This window comes from Salminus brasiliensis, chromosome 2 (assembly GCF_030463535.1).
Source record: "Salminus brasiliensis chromosome 2, fSalBra1.hap2, whole genome shotgun sequence".
Lineage (NCBI taxonomy): Eukaryota > Metazoa > Chordata > Actinopteri > Characiformes > Bryconidae > Salminus > Salminus brasiliensis.
Window position 1 is genome coordinate 40,661,146 of NC_132879.1, and position 20,929 is coordinate 40,682,074.

Below are 20,929 nucleotides of genomic sequence, written 5' to 3' on the forward strand. Positions count from 1 at the left end.
ATGTCTACAACTTTGGAAAACATGTTTTTAAAGTGAAATAGCATTTTCCTTGACTTTGTAAGGTTTTTGGAAAGAGAATTCTGCTTTAGTCATATTATCGCTGTCTTGAGTGTTTTATCGCCTTTTCCGTATTTTGAAACGTACATTTACAGTCTTTGAAACACAAAGAGAACAAATAATTTTTTTTCAAAACAAACGAACATACCTGGTTTGTTTTTCATTACTATGTAATACTAGTATGTCTACAAATTTGAAAAACATGTTTTTAAAGTGAAATAGCATTTTCCTTGACTTTGTAAGGTTTTTGGAAAGAGAATTCTGCTTTAGTCATATTATCGCTCTTTTGACTGTTTTGTCGCCTTTTCCGCATGTTAAAACGTACTTTTACAGTCTTTGAAGCACAACCAGAACAAATAAATTCATTTCAAAACAAACGAACATACCTGGTTTGTTTTTCATTACTATGTAGTACTACTATTTCTACAAATTTGAAAAACATGTTTTTAAAGTGAAATAGCATTTTCTTGACTTTGTAAGGTTTTTGGAAAGAGAATTCTGCTTTAGTCATATTATCGCTCTTTTGAGTGTTTTGTCGCCTTTGCCGTATGTTGAAATGTACATTTACAGTCTTTGAAACACAAAGAGAACAAATAAATTCTTTTCAAAACAAACGAACATATCTGGTTTGTTTTTCATCACTATGTAGTACTAGTATGTCTACATCTCTGGAAAACATGTTTTTAAAGTGAAATAGCCTTTTCCTTGACTTTGTAAGGTTTTTGGAAAGAGAATTCTGCTTTAGTCATATTATCGCTCTTTTGAGGGTTTTATCGCCTTTTCCGTATTTTGAAACGTACATTTACAGTCTTTGAAGCACAAAGAGAACCAATAAATTCATTTCAAAACAAACGAACATATCTGGTTTGTTTTTCATCACTATGTAGTACTAGTATGTCTACATCTCTGGAAAACATGTTTTTAAAGTGAAATAGCCTTTTCCTTGACTTTGTAAGGTTTTTGGAAAGAGAATTCTGCTTTAGTCATATTATCGCTCTTTTGAGTGTTTTTTCGCCTTTTCCATATGTTGAAACGCACTTTTACAGTCTTTGAAGCACAAAGAGAATAAATGAATTTATTTCAAAACAAACGAGCATATCTGGTTTGTTTTTCATCACTATGTAGTACTAGTATGTCTACATCTCTGGAAAACATGTTTTTAAAGTGAAATAGCCTTTTCCTTGACTTTGTAAGGTTTTTGGAAAGAGAATTCTGCTTTAGTCATATTATCGCTCTTTTGAGTGTTTTATCGCCTTTTCCTTATGTTGAAACGTACATTTACAGTCTCTGAAACACAAAGGGAACGAATAAATACATTTCAAAACAAACGAACATACCTGGTTTGTTTTTCATCATTATGTAGTGCTAGTATGTCTACAACATTGGAAAACATGTTTTTAAAGTGAAATAGCATTTTCCTTGACTTTGTAAGGTTTTTGGAAAGAGAATTCTGCTTTAGTCATATTATCGCTGTCTTGAGTGTTTTATCGCCTTTTCCGTATTTTGAAACGTACATTTACAGTCTTTGAAACACAAAGAGAACAAATAATTTTTTTTCAAAACAAACGAACATACCTGGTTTGTTTTTCATTACTATGTAATACTAGTATGTCTACAAATTTGAAAAACATGTTTTTAAAGTGAAATAGCATTTTCCTTGACTTTGTAAGGTTTTTGGAAAGAGAATTCTGCTTTAGTCATATTATCGCTCTTTTGACTGTTTTGTCGCCTTTTCCGCATGTTAAAACGTACTTTTACAGTCTTTGAAGCACAACCAGAACAAATAAATTCATTTCAAAACAAACGAACATACCTGGTTTGTTTTTCATTACTATGTAGTACTACTATTTCTACAAATTTGAAAAACATGTTTTTAAAGTGAAATAGCATTTTCTTGACTTTGTAAGGTTTTTGGAAAGAGAATTCTGCTTTAGTCATATTATCGCTCTTTTGAGTGTTTTGTCGCCTTTGCCGTATGTTGAAACGTACATTTACAGTCTTTGAAGCACAAAGAGAACCAATAAATTCATTTCAAAACAAACGAACATACCTGGTTTGTTTTTCATCACTATGTAGTACTAGTATGTCTACAAATTTGAAAAACATGTTTTCAAAGTGAAAAGGCATTTTCCTTGACTTTGTAAGGTTTTTGGAAAGAGAATTCTGCTTTAGTCATATTATCGCTCTTTTGAGTGTTTTTTCGCCTTTTCCATATGTTGAAACGTACTTTTACAGTCTTTGAAGCAAAAAGAGAACAAATGAATTTATTTCAAAACAAACGAGATTACCTGGTTTGTTTTTCATCACTATGTAGTGCTAGTATGTCTACAACATTGGAAAACATGTTTTTAAAGTGAAATAGCATTTTCCTTGACTTTGTAAGGTTTTTGGAAAGAGAATTCTGCTTTAGTCATATTATCGCTGTCTTGAGTGTTTTATCGCCTTTTCCGTATTTTGAAATGTACATTTACAGTCTTTGAAACACAAAGAGAACAAATAAATTCTTTTCAAAACAAACGAACATATCTGGTTTGTTTTTCATCACTATGTAGTACTAGTATGTCTACATCTCTGGAAAACATGTTTTCAAAGTGAAATAGCCTTTTCCTTGACTTTGTAAGGTTTTTGGAAAGAGAATTCTGCTTTAGTCATATTATCGCTCTTTTGAGGGTTTTATCGCCTTTTCCGTATTTTGAAACGTACATTTACAGTCTTTGAAGCACAAAGAGAACCAATAAATTCATTTCAAAACAAACGAACATATCTGGTTTGTTTTTCATCACTATGTAGTACTAGTATGTCTACATCTCTGGAAAACATGTTTTTAAAGTGAAATAGCCTTTTCCTTGACTTTGTAAGGTTTTTGGAAAGAGAATTCTGCTTTAGTCATATTATCGCTCTTTTGAGTGTTTTTTCGCCTTTTCCATATGTTGAAACGCACTTTTACAGTCTTTGAAGCACAAAGAGAATAAATGAATTTATTTCAAAACAAACGAGCATATCTGGTTTGTTTTTCATCACTATGTAGTACTAGTATGTCTACATCTCTGGAAAACATGTTTTTAAAGTGAAATAGCCTTTTCCTTGACTTTGTAAGGTTTTTGGAAAGAGAATTCTGCTTTAGTCATATTATCGCTCTTTTGAGTGTTTTATCGCCTTTTCCTTATGTTGAAACGTACATTTACAGTCTCTGAAACACAAAGGGAACGAATAAATACATTTCAAAACAAACGAACATACCTGGTTTGTTTTTCATCATTATGTAGTGCTAGTATGTCTACAACATTGGAAAACATGTTTTTAAAGTGAAATAGCATTTTCCTTGACTTTGTAAGGTTTTTGGAAAGAGAATTCTGCTTTAGTCATATTATCGCTGTCTTGAGTGTTTTATCGCCTTTTCCGTATTTTGAAACGTACATTTACACTCTTTGAAACACAAAGAGAACAAATAATTTTTTTTCAAAACAAACGAACATACCTGGTTTGTTTTTCATTACTATGTAATACTAGTATGTCTACAAATTTGAAAAACATGTTTTTAAAGTGAAATAGCATTTTCCTTGACTTTGTAAGGTTTTTGGAAAGAGAATTCTGCTTTAGTCATATTATCGCTCTTTTGACTGTTTTGTCGCCTTTTCCGCATGTTAAAACGTACTTTTACAGTCTTTGAAGCACAACCAGAACAAATAAATTCATTTCAAAACAAACGAACATACCTGGTTTGTTTTTCATTACTATGTAGTACTACTATTTCTACAAATTTGAAAAACATGTTTTTAAAGTGAAATAGCATTTTCTTGACTTTGTAAGGTTTTTGGAAAGAGAATTCTGCTTTAGTCATATTATCGCTCTTTTGAGTGTTTTGTCGCCTTTGCCGTATGTTGGAACGTACATTTACAGTCTTTGAAGCACAAAGAGAACCAATAAATTCATTTCAAAACAAACGAACATACCTGGTTTGTTTTTCATCACTATGTAGTACTAGTATGTCTACAAATTTGAAAAACATGTTTTCAAAGTGAAAAGGCATTTTCCTTGACTTTGTAAGGTTTTTGGAAAGAGAATTCTGCTTTAGTCATATTATCGCTCTTTTGAGGGTTTTATCGCCTTTTCCGTATTTTGAAACGTACATTTACAGTCTTTGAAGCACAAAGAGAACCAATAAATTCATTTCAAAACAAACGAACATACCTGGTTTGTTTTTCATCACTATGTAGTACTAGTATGTCTACATCTCTGGAAAACATGTTTTTAAAGTGAAATAGCATTTTCCTTGACTTTGTAAGGTTTTTGGAAAGAGAATTCTGCTTTATTCATATTATCGCTCTTTTGAGTGTTTTGTCGCCTTTTCCGCATGTTGAAATGTACTTTTATAGTCATTGAAGCACAAAGAGAACCAATAAATTCATTTCAAAACAAACGAACATACCTGGTTTGTTTTTCATCACTATGTAGTACTACTATTTCTACAAATTTGAAAAACATGTTTTTAAAGTGAAATAGCATTTTCCTTGACTTTGTAAGGTTTTTGGAAAGAGAATTCTGCTTTAGTCATATTATCGCTGTCTTGAGTGTTTTATCGCCTTTTCCGTATTTTGAAACGTACATTTACAGTCTTTGAAACACAAAGAGAACAAATAAATTTTTTTCAAAACAAACGAACATACCTGGTTTGTTTTTCATTACTATGTAATACTAGTATGTCTACAAATTTGAAAAACATGTTTTTAAAGTGAAATAGCATTTTCCTTGACTTTGTAAGGTTTTTGGAAAGAGAATTCTGCTTTAGTCATATTATCGCTCTTTTGACTGTTTTGTCGCCTTTTCCGCATGTTAAAACGTACTTTTACAGTCTTTGAAGCACAACCAGAACAAATAAATTCATTTCAAAACAAACGAACATACCTGGTTTGTTTTTCATTACTATGTAGTACTACTATTTCTACAAATTTGAAAAACATGTTTTCAAAGTGAAAAGGCATTTTCTTGACTTTGTAAGGTTTTTGGAAAGAGAATTCTGCTTTAGTCATATTATCGCTCTTTTGAGTGGTTTTTCGCATTTTCCATATGTTGAAACGTACTTTTACAGTCTTTGAAGCACAAAGAGAATAAATGAATTTATTTCAAAACAAACGAGCATATCTGGTTTGTTTTTCATCACTATGTAGTACTAGTATGTCTACATCTCTGGAAAACATGTTTTTAAAGTGAAATAGCCTTTTCCTTGACTTTGTAAGGTTTTTGGAAAGAGAATTCTGCTTTAGTCATATTATCGCTCTTTTGAGGGTTTTATCGCCTTTTCCGTATGTTGAAACGCACTTTTACAGTCTTTGAAGCACAAAGAGAATAAATGAATTTACTTCAAAACAAACGAGCATATCTGGTTTGTTTTTCATCACTATGTAGTACTAGTGTGTCTACATCTCTGGAAAACATGTTTTTAAAGTGAAATAGCCTTTTCCTTGACTTTGTAAGGTTTTTGGAAAGAGAATTCTGCTTTAGTCATATTATCGCTCTTTTGAGGGTTTTATCGCCTTTTCCGTATTTTGAAACTTACATTTACAGTCTTTGAAGCACAAAGAGAACAAATAAATTCATTTCAAAACAAACGAACATACCTGGTTTGTTTTTCATTACTATGTAGTGCTAGTATGTCTACAACTTTGAAAAACATGTTCTTAAAGAGAAATAGCATTTTCCTTGACTTTGTAAGGTTTTTGGAAAGAGAATTCTGCTTTATTCATATTATCGCTCTTTTGAGTGTTTGGTCGCCTTTTCCGCATGTTGAAATGTACTTTTATAGTCTTTGAAGCACAAAGAGAACCAATAAATTCATTTCAAAACAAACGAACATACCTGGTTTGTTTTTCATCACTATGTAGTACTACTATTTCTACAAATTTGAAAAACATGTTTTTTAAGTGAAAAGGCATTTTCTTGACTTTGTAAGGTTTTTGGAAAGAGAATTCTGCTTTAGTCATATTATAGCTCTTTTGAGTGTTTTGTCGCCTTTGCCGTATGTTGAAACGTCTTATCACAGTCTCTGAAACACAAAGGGAACGAATAAATACATTTCAAAACAAACGAACATACCTGGTTTGTTTTTCATCATTATGTAGTGCTAGTATGTCTACAACATTGGAAAAAATGTTTTTAAAGTGAAATAGCATTTTCCTTGACTTTGTAAGGTTTTTGGAAAGAGAATTCTGCTTTAGTCATATTATCGCTCTTTTGACTGTTTTGTCGCCTTTTCCGCATGTTAAAACGTACTTTTACAGTCTTTGAAGCACAACCAGAACAAATAAATTCATTTCAAAACAAACGAACATACCTGGTTTGTTTTTCATTACTATGTAGTACTACTATTTCTACAAATTTGAAAAACATGTTTTCAAAGTGAAAAGGCATTTTCTTGACTTTGTAAGGTTTTTGGAAAGAGAATTCTGCTTTAGTCATATTATCGCTCTTTTGAGTGGTTTTTCGCCTTTTCCATGTGTTGAAACGTAGTTTTACAGTCTTTGAAGCACAAAGAGAATAAATGAATTTATTTCAAAACAAACGAGCATATCTGGTTTGTTTTTCATCACTATGTAGTGCTAGTATGTCTACAACTTTGAAAAACATGTTCTTAAAGAGAAATAGCATTTTCCTTGACTTTGTAAGGTTTTTGGAAAGAGAATTCTGCTTTAGTCATATTATCGCTCTTTTGAGGGTTTTATCGCCTTTTCCGTATGTTGAAACGCACTTTTACAGTCTTTGAAGCACAAAGAGAATAAATGAATTTATTTCAAAACAAACGAGCATATCTGGTTTGTTTTTCATCACTATGTAGTACTAGTATGTCTACATCTCTGGAAAACATGTTTTTAAAGTGAAATAGCCTTTTCCTTGACTTTGTAAGGTTTTTGGAAAGAGAATTCTGCTTTAGTCATATTATCGCTCTTTTGAGTGTTTTTTCGCCTTTTCCATATGTTGAAACGTACTTTTATAGTCTTTGAAGCACAAAGAGAACCAATAAATTCATTTCAAAACAAACGAACATACCTGGTTTGTTTTTCATCACTATGTAGTACTACTATTTCTACAAATTTGAAAAACATGTTTTTTAAGTGAAAAGGCATTTTCTTGACTTTGTAAGGTTTTTGGAAAGAGAATTCTGCTTTAGTCATATTATAGCTCTTTTGAGTGTTTTGTCGCCTTTGCCGTATGTTTAAACGTCTTATCACAGTCTCTGAAACACAAAGGGAACAAATAAATTCATTTCAAAACAAACGAACATACCTGGTTTGTTTTTCATCACTATGTAGTACTAGTATGTCTACAAATTTGAAAAACATGTTTTCAAAGTGAAAAGGCATTTTCCTTGACTTTGTAAGGTTTTTGGAAAGAGAATTCTGCTTTAGTCATATTATCGCTCTTTTGAGGGTTTTATCGCCTTTTCCGTATTTTGAAACGTACATTTACAGTCTTTGAAGCACAAAGAGAATAAATGAATTTATTTCAAAACAAACGAGCATATCTGGTTTGTTTTTCATCACTATGTAGTACTAGTATGTCTACAGCTCTGGAAAACATGTTTTTACAGTGAAATAGCCGTTTCCTTGACTTTGTAAGGTTTTTGGAAAGAGAATTCTTCTTTAGTCATATTATCGCTCTTTTGAGGGTTTTATCGCCTTTTCCGTATTTTGAAACGTACATTTACAGTCTTTGAAGCACAAAGAGAACCAATAAATTCATTTCAAAACAAACGAACATACCTGGTTTGTTTTTCATCACTATGTAGTACTAGTATGTCTACATCTCTAGAAAACATGTTTTTAAAGTGAAATAGCATTTTCCTTGACTTTGTAAGGTTTTTGGAAAGAGAATTCTGCTTTAGTCATATTATCGCTCTTTTGAGTGTTTTTTCGCCTTTTCCATATGTTGAAACGCACTTTTACAGTCTTTGAAGCACAAAGAGAATAAATGAATTTATTTCAAAACAAACGAGCATATCTGGTTTGTTTTTCATCACTATGTAGTACTAGTATGTCTATATCTCTAGAAAACATGTTTTTAAAGTGAAATAGCATTTTCCTTGACTTTGTAAGATTTTTGGAAAGAGAATTCTGCTTTAGTCATATTATCGCTCTTTTGAGTGTTTTATCGCCTTTTCCTTATGTTGAAACGTACATTTACAGTCTTTGAAGCACAAGAGAACAAATAAATTCATTTCAAAACAAACGAACATACCTGGTTTGTTTTTCATTACTATGTAGTGCTAGTATGTCTACAACTTTGAAAAACATGTTCTTAAAGAGAAATAGCATTTTCCTTGACTTTGTAAGGTTTTTGGAAAGAGAATTCTGCTTTAGTCATTTTATCGTTCTTTTGAGTGTTTTATCGCCTTTTCCTTATGCTGAAACGTACATTTACAGTCTTTGAAGCACAAAGAGAACCAATAAATTCTTTTCAAAACAAACGGACATACCTGGTTTGTTTTTTATCACTATGTAGTACTAGTATGTCTACATCTCTGGAAAACATGTTTTTAAAGTGAAATAGCAGTTTCCTTGACTTTCTAAGGTTTTTGGAAAGAGAATTCTGCTTTAGTCATATTATCGCTGTCTTGAGTGTTTTATCGCCTTTTCCGTATTTTGAAACGTACATTTACAGTCTTTGAAACACAAAGAGAACAAATAAATTCTTTTCAAAACAAACGAACATACCTGGTTTGTTTTTCATTACTATGTAATACTAGTATGTCTACAACTTTGGAAAACATGTTTTTAAAGTGAAATAGCCTTTTCCTTGACTTTGTAAGGTTTTTGGAAAGAGAATTCTGCTTTAGTCATATTATCGCTCTTTTGAGGGTTTTATCGCCTTTTCCGTATTTTGAAACGTACATTTACAGTCTTTGAAGCACAAAGAGAACAAATAAATTAATTTCAAAACAAACGAACATACCTGGTTTGTTTTTCATTACTATGTAGTGCTAGTATGTCTACAACTTTGAAAAACATGTTCTTAAAGAGAAATAGCATTTTCCTTGACTTTGTAAGGTTTTTGGAAAGAGAATTCTGCTTTAGTCATTTTATCGTTCTTTTGAGTGTTTTATCGCCTTTTCCTTATGCTGAAACGTACATTTACAGTCTTTGAAGCACAAAGAGAACCAATAAATTCTTTTCAAAACAAACGGACATACCTGGTTTGTTTTTTATCACTATGTAGTACTAGTATGTCTACATCTCTGGAAAACATGTTTTTAAAGTGAAATAGCAGTTTCCTTGACTTTCTAAGGTTTTTGGAAAGAGAATTCTGCTTTAGTCATATTATCGCTGTCTTGAGTGTTTTATCGCCTTTTCCGTATTTTGAAACGTACATTTACAGTCTTTGAAACACAAAGAGAACAAATAAATTCTTTTCAAAACAAACGAACATACCTGGTTTGTTTTTCATTACTATGTAATACTAGTATGTCTACAACTTTGGAAAACATGTTTTTAAAGTGAAATAGCCTTTTCCTTGACTTTGTAAGGTTTTTGGAAAGAGAATTCTGCTTTAGTCATATTATCGCTCTTTTGAGGGTTTTATCGCCTTTTCCGTATTTTGAAACGTACATTTACAGTCTTTGAAGCACAAAGAGAACAAATAAATTAATTTCAAAACAAACGAACATACCTGGTTTGTTTTTCATTACTATGTAGTGCTAGTATGTCTACAACTTTGAAAAACATGTTCTTAAAGAGAAATAGCATTTTCCTTGACTTTGTAAGGTTTTTGGAAAGAGAATTCTGCTTTAGTCATTTTATCGTTCTTTTGAGTGTTTTATCGCCTTTTCCTTATGCTGAAACGTACATTTACAGTCTTTGAAGCACAAAGAGAACCAATAAATTCTTTTCAAAACAAACGGACATACCTGGTTTGTTTTTTATCACTATGTAGTACTAGTATGTCTACATCTCTGGAAAACATGTTTTTAAAGTGAAATAGCATTTTCCTTGACTTTGTAAGGTTTTTGGAAAGAGAATTCTGCTTTATTCATATAATCGCTCTTTTGAGTGTTTTGTCGCCTTTTCCGCATGTTGAAATGTACTTTTATAGTCTTTGAAGCACAAAGAGAACCAATAAATTCATTTCAAAACAAACGAACATACCTGGTTTGTTTTTCATCACTATGTAGTACTACTATTTCTACAAATTTGAAAAACATGTTTTTTAAGTGAAAAGGCATTTTCTTGACTTTGTAAGGTTTTTGGAAAGAGAATTCTGCTTTAGTCATATTATAGCTCTTTTGAGTGTTTTGTCGCCTTTGCCGTATGTTTAAACGTCTTATCACAGTCTCTGAAACACAAAGGGAACAAATAAATTCATTTCAAAACAAACGAACATACCTGGTTTGTTTTTCATCACTATGTAGTACTAGTATGTCTACAAATTTGAAAAACATGTTTTCAAAGTGAAAAGGCATTTTTCTTGACTTTGTAAGGTTTTTGGAAAGAGAATTCTGCTTTAGTCATATTATCGCTCTTTTGAGGGTTTTATCGCCTTTTCCGTATTTTGAAACGTACATTTACAGTCTTTGAAGCACAAAGAGAATAAATGAATTTATTTCAAAACAAACGAGCATATCTGGTTTGTTTTTCATCACTATGTAGTACTAGTATGTCTACAGCTCTGGAAAACATGTTTTTACAGTGAAATAGCCGTTTCCTTGACTTTGTAAGGTTTTTGGAAAGAGAATTCTTCTTTAGTCATATTATCGCTCTTTTGAGGGTTTTATCGCCTTTTCCGTATTTTGAAACGTACATTTACAGTCTTTGAAGCACAAAGAGAACCAATAAATTCATTTCAAAACAAACGAACATACCTGGTTTGTTTTTCATCACTATGTAGTACTAGTATGTCTACATCTCTAGAAAACATGTTTTTAAAGTGAAATAGCATTTTCCTTGACTTTGTAAGGTTTTTGGAAAGAGAATTCCGCTTTAGTCATATTATCGCTCTTTTGAGTGTTTTTTCGCCTTTTCCATATGTTGAAACGCACTTTTACAGTCTTTGAAGCACAAAGAGAATAAATGAATTTATTTCAAAACAAACGAGCATATCTGGTTTGTTTTTCATCACTATGTAGTACTAGTATGTCTACATCTCTAGAAAACATGTTTTTAAAGTGAAATAGCATTTTCCTTGACTTTGTAAGATTTTTGGAAAGAGAATTCTGCTTTAGTCATATTATCGCTCTTTTGAGTGTTTTATCGCCTTTACCTTATGTTGAAACGTACATTTACAGTCTTTGAAGCACAAGAGAACAAATAAATTCATTTCAAAACAAACGAACATACCTGGTTTGTTTTTCATTACTATGTAGTGCTAGTATGTCTACAACTTTGAAAAACATGTTCTTAAAGAGAAATAGCATTTTCCTTGACTTTGTAAGGTTTTTGGAAAGAGAATTCTGCTTTAGTCATTTTATCGTTCTTTTGAGTGTTTTATCGCCTTTTCCTTATGCTGAAACGTACATTTACAGTCTTTGAAGCACAAAGAGAACCAATAAATTCTTTTCAAAACAAACGGACATACCTGGTTTGTTTTTTATCACTATGTAGTACTAGTATGTCTACATCTCTGGAAAACATGTTTTTAAAGTGAAATAGCATTTTCCTTGACTTTGTAAGGTTTTTGGAAAGAGAATTCTGCTTTAGTCATATTATCGCTGTCTTGAGTGTTTTATCGCCTTTTCCGTATTTTGAAACGTACATTTACAGTCTTTGAAACACAAAGAGAACAAATAAATTCTTTTCAAAACAAACGAACATACCTGGTTTGTTTTTCATTACTATGTAATACTAGTATGTCTACAACTTTGGAAAACATGTTTTTAAAGTGAAATAGCCTTTTCCTTGACTTTGTAAGGTTTTTGGAAAGAGAATTCTGCTTTAGTCATATTATCGCTCTTTTGAGGGTTTTATCGCCTTTTCCGTATTTTGAAACGTACATTTACAGTCTTTGAAGCACAAAGAGAACAAATAAATTCATTTCAAAACAAACGAACATACCTGGTTTGTTTTTCATTACTATGTAGTGCTAGTATGTCTACAACTTTGAAAAACATGTTCTTAAAGAGAAATAGCATTTTCCTTGACTTTGTAAGGTTTTTGGAAAGAGAATTCTGCTTTAGTCATTTTATCGTTCTTTTGAGTGTTTTATCGCCTTTTCCTTATGCTGAAAAGTACATTTACAGTCTTTGAAGCACAAAGAGAACCAATAAATTCTTTTCAAAACAAACGGACATACCTGGTTTGTTTTTTATCACTATGTAGTACTAGTATGTCTACATCTCTGGAAAACATGTTTTTAAAGTGAAATAGCATTTTCCTTGACTTTGTAAGGTTTTTGGAAAGAGAATTCTGCTTTATTCATATAATCGCTCTTTTGAGTGTTTTGTCGCCTTTTCCGCATGTTGAAATGTACTTTTATAGTCTTTGAAGCACAAAGAGAATAAATGAATTTATTTCAAAACAAACGAACATACCTGGTTTGTTTTTCATCACTATGTAGTACTACTATTTCTACAAATTTGAAAAACATGTTTTTTAAGTGAAAAGGCATTTTCTTGACTTTGTAAGGTTTTTGGAAAGAGAATTCTGCTTTAGTCATATTATAGCTCTTTTGAGTGTTTTGTCGCCTTTGCCGTATGTTGAAACGTCTTATCACAGTCTCTGAAACACAAAGGGAACGAATAAATACATTTCAAAACAAACGAACATACCTGGTTTGTTTTTCATCATTATGTAGTGCTAGTATGTCTAAAACTTTGGAAAACATGTTTTTAAAGTGAAATAGCATTTTCCTTGACTTTGTAAGGTTTTTGGAAAGAGAATTCTGCTTTAGTCATATTATCGCTCTTTTGAGGGTTTTATCGCCTTTTCCGTATTTTGAAACGTACATTTACAGTCTTTGAAGCACAAAGAGAACCAATAAATTCATTTCAAAACAAACGAACATACCTGGTTTGTTTTTCATCACTATGTAATACTAGTATGTCTACAAATTTGAAAAACATGTTTTTAAAGTGAAATAGCATTTTCCTTGACTTTATAAGGTTTTTGGAAAGAGAATTCTGCTTTAGTCATATTATAGCTGTTTTGAGGGTTTTATCGCCTTTTCCGTATTTTGAAACGTACATTTACAGTCTTTGAAGCACAAAGAGAATAAATGAATTTATTTCAAAACAAACGAGCATATCTGGTTTGTTTTTCATCACTATGTAGTACTAGTATGTCTACAGCTCTGGAAAACATGTTTTTACAGTGAAATAGCCGTTTCCTTGACTTTGTAAGGTTTTTGGAAAGAGAATTCTTCTTTAGTCATATTATCGCTCTTTTGAGGGTTTTATCGCCTTTTCCGTATTTTGAAACGTACATTTACAGTCTTTGAAGCACAAAGAGAACCAATAAATTCTTTTCAAAACAAACGAACATACCTGGTTTGTTTTTCATCACTATGTAGTACTAGTATGTCTACATCTCTAGAAAACATGTTTTTAAAGTGAAATAGCATTTTCCTTGACTTTGTAAGGTTTTTGGAAAGAGAATTCCGCTTTAGTCATATTATCGCTCTTTTGAGTGTTTTTTCGCCTTTTCCATATGTTGAAACGCACTTTTACAGTCTTTGAAGCACAAAGAGAATAAATGAATTTATTTCAAAACAAACGAGCATATCTGGTTTGTTTTTCATCACTATGTAGTACTAGTATGTCTACATCTCTAGAAAACATGTTTTTAAAGTGAAATAGCATTTTCCTTGACTTTGTAAGATTTTTGGAAAGAGAATTCTGCTTTAGTCATATTATCGCTCTTTTGAGTGTTTTATCGCCTTTACCTTATGTTGAAACGTACATTTACAGTCTTTGAAGCACAAGAGAACAAATAAATTCATTTCAAAACAAACGAACATACCTGGTTTGTTTTTCATTACTATGTAGTGCTAGTATGTCTACAACTTTGAAAAACATGTTCTTAAAGAGAAATAGCATTTTCCTTGACTTTGTAAGGTTTTTGGAAAGAGAATTCTGCTTTAGTCATTTTATCGTTCTTTTGAGTGTTTTATCGCCTTTTCCTTATGCTGAAACGTACATTTACAGTCTTTGAAGCACAAAGAGAACCAATAAATTCTTTTCAAAACAAACGGACATACCTGGTTTGTTTTTTATCACTATGTAGTACTAGTATGTCTACATCTCTGGAAAACATGTTTTTAAAGTGAAATAGCATTTTCCTTGACTTTGTAAGGTTTTTGGAAAGAGAATTCTGCTTTAGTCATATTATCGCTGTCTTGAGTGTTTTATCGCCTTTTCCGTATTTTGAAACGTACATTTACAGTCTTTGAAACACAAAGAGAACAAATAAATTCTTTTCAAAACAAACGAACATACCTGGTTTGTTTTTCATTACTATGTAATACTAGTATGTCTACAACTTTGGAAAACATGTTTTTAAAGTGAAATAGCCTTTTCCTTGACTTTGTAAGGTTTTTGGAAAGAGAATTCTGCTTTAGTCATATTATCGCTCTTTTGAGGGTTTTATCGCCTTTTCCGTATTTTGAAACGTACATTTACAGTCTTTGAAGCACAAAGAGAACAAATAAATTCATTTCAAAACAAACGAACATACCTGGTTTGTTTTTCATTACTATGTAGTGCTAGTATGTCTACAACTTTGAAAAACATGTTCTTAAAGAGAAATAGCATTTTCCTTGACTTTGTAAGGTTTTTGGAAAGAGAATTCTGCTTTAGTCATTTTATCGTTCTTTTGAGTGTTTTATCGCCTTTTCCTTATGCTGAAAAGTACATTTACAGTCTTTGAAGCACAAAGAGAACCAATAAATTCTTTTCAAAACAAACGGACATACCTGGTTTGTTTTTTATCACTATGTAGTACTAGTATGTCTACATCTCTGGAAAACATGTTTTTAAAGTGAAATAGCATTTTCCTTGACTTTGTAAGGTTTTTGGAAAGAGAATTCTGCTTTATTCATATAATCGCTCTTTTGAGTGTTTTGTCGCCTTTTCCGCATGTTGAAATGTACTTTTATAGTCTTTGAAGCACAAAGAGAATAAATGAATTTATTTCAAAACAAACGAACATACCTGGTTTGTTTTTCATCACTATGTAGTACTACTATTTCTACAAATTTGAAAAACATGTTTTTTAAGTGAAAAGGCATTTTCTTGACTTTGTAAGGTTTTTGGAAAGAGAATTCTGCTTTAGTCATATTATAGCTCTTTTGAGTGTTTTGTCGCCTTTGCCGTATGTTGAAACGTCTTATCACAGTCTCTGAAACACAAAGGGAACGAATAAATACATTTCAAAACAAACGAACATACCTGGTTTGTTTTTCATCATTATGTAGTGCTAGTATGTCTAAAACTTTGGAAAACATGTTTTTAAAGTGAAATAGCATTTTCCTTGACTTTGTAAGGTTTTTGGAAAGAGAATTCTGCTTTAGTCATATTATCGCTCTTTTGAGGGTTTTATCGCCTTTTCCGTATTTTGAAACGTACATTTACAGTCTTTGAAGCACAAAGAGAACCAATAAATTCATTTCAAAACAAACGAACATACCTGGTTTGTTTTTCATCACTATGTAATACTAGTATGTCTACAAATTTGAAAAACATGTTTTTAAAGTGAAATAGCATTTTCCTTGACTTTATAAGGTTTTTGGAAAGAGAATTCTGCTTTAGTCATATTATAGCTGTTTTGAGTGTTTTGTCGCCTTTGCCTTATGTTGAAACGTCTTATCACAGTCTCTGAAACACAAAGGGAACGAATAAATACATTTCAAAACAAAGGAACATACCTGGTTTGTTTTTCATCACTATGTAGTCCTAGTATGTCTACAACTTTGAAAAACATGTTCTTAAAGAGAAATAGCATTTTCCTTGACTTTGTAAGGTTTTTGGAAAGAGAATTCTGCTTTAGTCATTTTATCGTTCTTTTGAGTGTTTTATCGCCTTTTCCTTATGCTGAAACGTACATTTACAGTCTTTGAAGCACAAAGAGAACCAATAAATTCTTTTCAAAACAAACGGACATACCTGGTTTGTTTTTTATCACTATGTAGTATTAGTATGTCTACATCTCTGGAAAACATGTTTTTAAAGTGAAATAGCATTTTCCTTGACTTTGTAAGGTTTTTGGAAAGAGAATTCTTCTTTAGTCATATTATCGCTCTTTTGAGTGTTTTTTCGACTTTGCCGTATGTTAAAACATACATTTACAGTCTTTGAAGCACAAAGAGAACCAATAAATTCATTTCAAAACAAACGAACATACCTGGTTTGTTTTTCATCACTATGTAGTACTAGTATGTCTACATCTCTAGAAAACATGTTTTTAAAGTGAAATAGCATTTTCCTTGACTTTGTAAGGTTTTTGGAAAGAGAATTCTGCTTTAGTCATATTATCGCTCTTTTGAGGGTTTTATCGCCTTTGCCGTATTTTGAAACGTACATTTACAGTCTTTGAAGCACAAAGAGAACCAATAAATTCATTTCAAAACAAACGAACATACCTGGTTTGTTTTTCATCACTATGTAGTACTAGTATGTCTACATCTCTAGAAAACATGTTTTTAAAGTGAAATAGCATTTTCCTTGACTTTGTAAGGTTTTTGGAAAGAGAATTCTGCTTTAGTCATATTATCGCTCTTTTGAGTGTTTTATCGCCTTTTCCTTATGTTGAAACGTACATTTACAGTCTTTGAAGCACAAGAGAACAAATAAATTCATTTCAAAACAAACGAACATACCTGGTTTGTTTTTCATTACTATGTAGTGCTAGTATGTCTACAACTTTGAAAAACATGTTCTTAAAGAGAAATAGCATTTTCCTTGACTTTGTAAGGTTTTTGGAAAGAGAATTCTGCTTTAGTCATTTTATCGTTCTTTTGAGTGTTTTATCGCCTTTTCCTTATGCTGAAACGTACATTTACAGTCTTTGAAGCACAAAGAGAACCAATAAATTCTTTTCAAAACAAACGGACATACCTGGTTTGTTTTTTATCACTATGTAGTACTAGTATGTCTACATCTCTGGAAAACATGTTTTTAAAGTGAAATAGCATTTTCCTTGACTTTGTAAGGTTTTTGGAAAGAGAATTCTTCTTTAGTCATATTATCGCTCTTTTGAGTGTTTTGTCGCCTTTGCCGTATGTTGAAACGTACATTTACAGTCTTTGAAGCACAAAGAGAACCAATAAATTCATTTCAAAACAAACGAACATACCTGGTTTGTTTTTCATCACTATGTAGTACTAGTATGTCTACATCTCTAGAAAACATGTTTTTAAAGTGAAATAGCATTTTCCTTGACTTTGTAAGGTTTTTGGAAAGAGAATTCTGCTTTATTCATATTATAGCTCTTTTGAGTGTTTTGTCGCCTTTGCCGTATGTTGAAACGTCTTATCACAGTCTCTGAAACACAAAGGGAACGAATAAATACATTTCAAAACAAACGAACATACCTGGTTTGTTTTTCATCATTATGTAGTGCTAGTATGTCTACAACTTTGAAAAACATGTTCTTAAAGAGAAATAGCATTTTCCTTGACTTTGTAAGGTTTTTGGAAAGAGAATTCTGCTTTATTCATATTATCGCTCTTTTGAGTGTTTTGTCGCCTTTTCCGCATTTTGAAATGTACTTTTATAGTCTTTGAAGCACAAAGAGAACCAATAAATTCATTTCAAAACAAACGAACATACCTGGTTTGTTTTTTCATCACTATGTAGTACTACTATTTCTACAAATTTGAAAAACATGTTTTTTAAGTGAAAAGGCATTTTCTTGACTTTGTAAGGTTTTTGGAAAGAGAATTCTGCTTTAGTCATATTATAGCTCTTTTGAGTGTTTTGTCGCCTTTGCCGTATGTTGAAACGTCTTATCACAGTCTCTGAAACACAAAGGGAACGAATAAATACATTTCAAAACAAACGAACATACCTGGTTTGTTTTTCATCATTATGTAGTGCTAGTATGTCTACAACTTTGGAAAACATGTTTTTAAAGTGAAATAGCATTTTCCTTGACTTTGTAAGGTTTTTGGAAAGAGAATTCTGCTTTAGTCATATTATCGCTCTTTTGAGGGTTTTATCGCCTTTTCCCGTATTTTGAAACGTACATAAAGACACAGTCTTTGAAGCACAAAGAGAACCAATAAATTCATTTCAAAACAAACGAGATTACCTGGTTTGTTTTTCATCACTATGTAGTACTAGTATGTCTACATCTCTAGAAAACATGTTTTTAAAGTGAAATAGCATTTTCCTTGACTTTGTAAGGTTTTTGGAAAGAGAATTCTGCTTTAGTCATATTATCGCTCTTTTGAGTGTTTTATCGCCTTTTCCTTATGTTGAAACGTACATTTACAGTCTTTGAAGCACAAGAGAACAAATAAATTCATTTCAAAACAAACGAACATACCTGGTTTGTTTTTCATCACTATGTAGTACTAGTATGTCTACATCTCTAGAAAACATGTTTTTAAAGTGAAATAGCATTTTCCTTGACTTTGTAAGGTTTTTGGAAAGAGAATTCTGCTTTATTCATATTATAGCTCTTTTGAGTGTTTTGTCGCCTTTGCCGTATGTTGAAACGTCTTATCACAGTCTCTGAAACACAAAGGGAACGAATAAATACATTTCAAAACAAACGAACATACCTGGTTTGTTTTTCATCATTATGTAGTGCTAGTATGTCTACAACTTTGGAAAACATGTTTTTAAAGTGAAATAGCATTTTCCTTGACTTTGTAAGGTTTTTGGAAAGAGAATTCTGCTTTAGTCATATTATCGCTCTTTTGAGTGTTTTTTCGCCTTTTCCATATGTTGAAACGCACTTTTACAGTCTTTGAAGCACAAAGAGAATAAATGAATTTATTTCAAAACAAACGAGCATATCTGGTTTGTTTTTCATCACTATGTAGTACTAGTATGTCTACATCTCTGGAAAACATGTTTTTAAAGTGAAATAGCCTTTTCCTTGACTTTGTAAGGTTTTTGGAAAGAGAATTCTGCTTTAGTCATATTATCGCTCTTTTGAGTGTTTTTTCGCCTTTTCCATATGTTGAAACGTACTTTTATAGTCTTTGAAGCACAAAGAGAACCAATAAATTCATTTCAAAACAAACGAACATACCTGGTTTGTTTTTCATCACTATGTAGTACTACTATTTCTACAAATTTGAAAAACATGTTTTTTAAGTGAAAAGGCATTTTCTTGACTTTGTAAGGTTTTTGGAAAGAGAATTCTGCTTTAGTCATATTATAGCTCTTTTGAGTGTTTTGTCGCCTTTGCCGTATGTTTAAACGTCTTATCACAGTCTCTGAAACACAAAGGGAACAAATAAATTCATTTCAAAACAAACGAACATACCTGGTTTGTTTTTCATCACTATGTAGTACTAGTATGTCTACAAATTTGAAAAACATGTTTTCAAAGTGAAAAGGCATTTTCCTTGACTTTGTAAGGTTTTTGGAAAGAGAATTCTGCTTTAGTCATATTATCGCTCTTTTGAGGGTTTTATCGCCTTTTCCGTATTTTGAAACGTACATTTACAGTCTTTGAAGCACAAAGAGAATAAATGAATTTATTTCAAAACAAACGAGCATATCTGGTTTGTTTTTCATCACTATGTAGTACTAGTATGTCTACAGCTCTGGAAAACATGTTTTTACAGTGAAATAGCCGTTTCCTTGACTTTGTAAGGTTTTTGGAAAGAGAATTCTTCTTTAGTCATATTATCGCTCTTTTGAGGGTTTTATCGCCTTTTCCGTATTTTGAAACGTACATTTACAGTCTTTGAAGCACAAAGAGAACCAATAAATTCATTTCAAAACAAACGAACATACCTGGTTTGTTTTTCATCACTATGTAGTACTAGTATGTCTACATCTCTAGAAAACATGTTTTTAAAGTGAAATAGCATTTTCCTTGACTTTGTAAGGTTTTTGGAAAGAGAATTCTGCTTTAGTCATATTATCGCTCTTTTGAGTGTTTTTTCGCCTTTTCCATATGTTGAAACGCACTTTTACAGTCTTTGAAGCACAAAGAGAATAAATGAATTTATTTCAAAACAAACGAGCATATCTGGTTTGTTTTTCATCACTATGTAGTACTAGTATGTCTATATCTCTAGAAAACATGTTTTTAAAGTGAAATAGCATTTTCCTTGACTTTGTAAGATTTTTGGAAAGAGAATTCTGCTTTAGTCATATTATCGCTCTTTTGAGTGTTTTATCGCCTTTTCCTTATGTTGAAACGTACATTTACAGTCTTTGAAGCACAAGAGAACAAATAAATTCATTTCAAAACAAACGAACATACCTGGTTTGTTTTTCATTACTATGTAGTGCTAGTATGTCTACAACTTTGAAAAACATGTTCTTAAAGAGAAATAGCATTTTCCTTGACTTTGTAAGGTTTTTGGAAAGAGAATTCTGCTTTAGTCATTTTATCGTTCTTTTGAGTGTTTTATCGCCTTTTCCTTATGCTGAAACGTACATTTACAGTCTTTGAAGCACAAAGAGAACCAATAAATTCTTTTCAAAACAAACGGACATACCTGGTTTGTTTTTTATCACTATGTAGTACTAGTATGTCTACATCTCTGGAAAACATGTTTTTAAAGTGAAATAGCAGTTTCCTTGACTTTCTAAGGTTTTTGGAAAGAGAATTCTGCTTTAGTCATATTATCGCTGTCTTGAGTGTTTTATCGCCTTTTCCGTATTTTGAAACGTACATTTACAGTCTTTGAAACACAAAGAGAACAAATAAATTCTTTTCAAAACAAACGAACATACCTGGTTTGTTTTTCATTACTATGTAATACT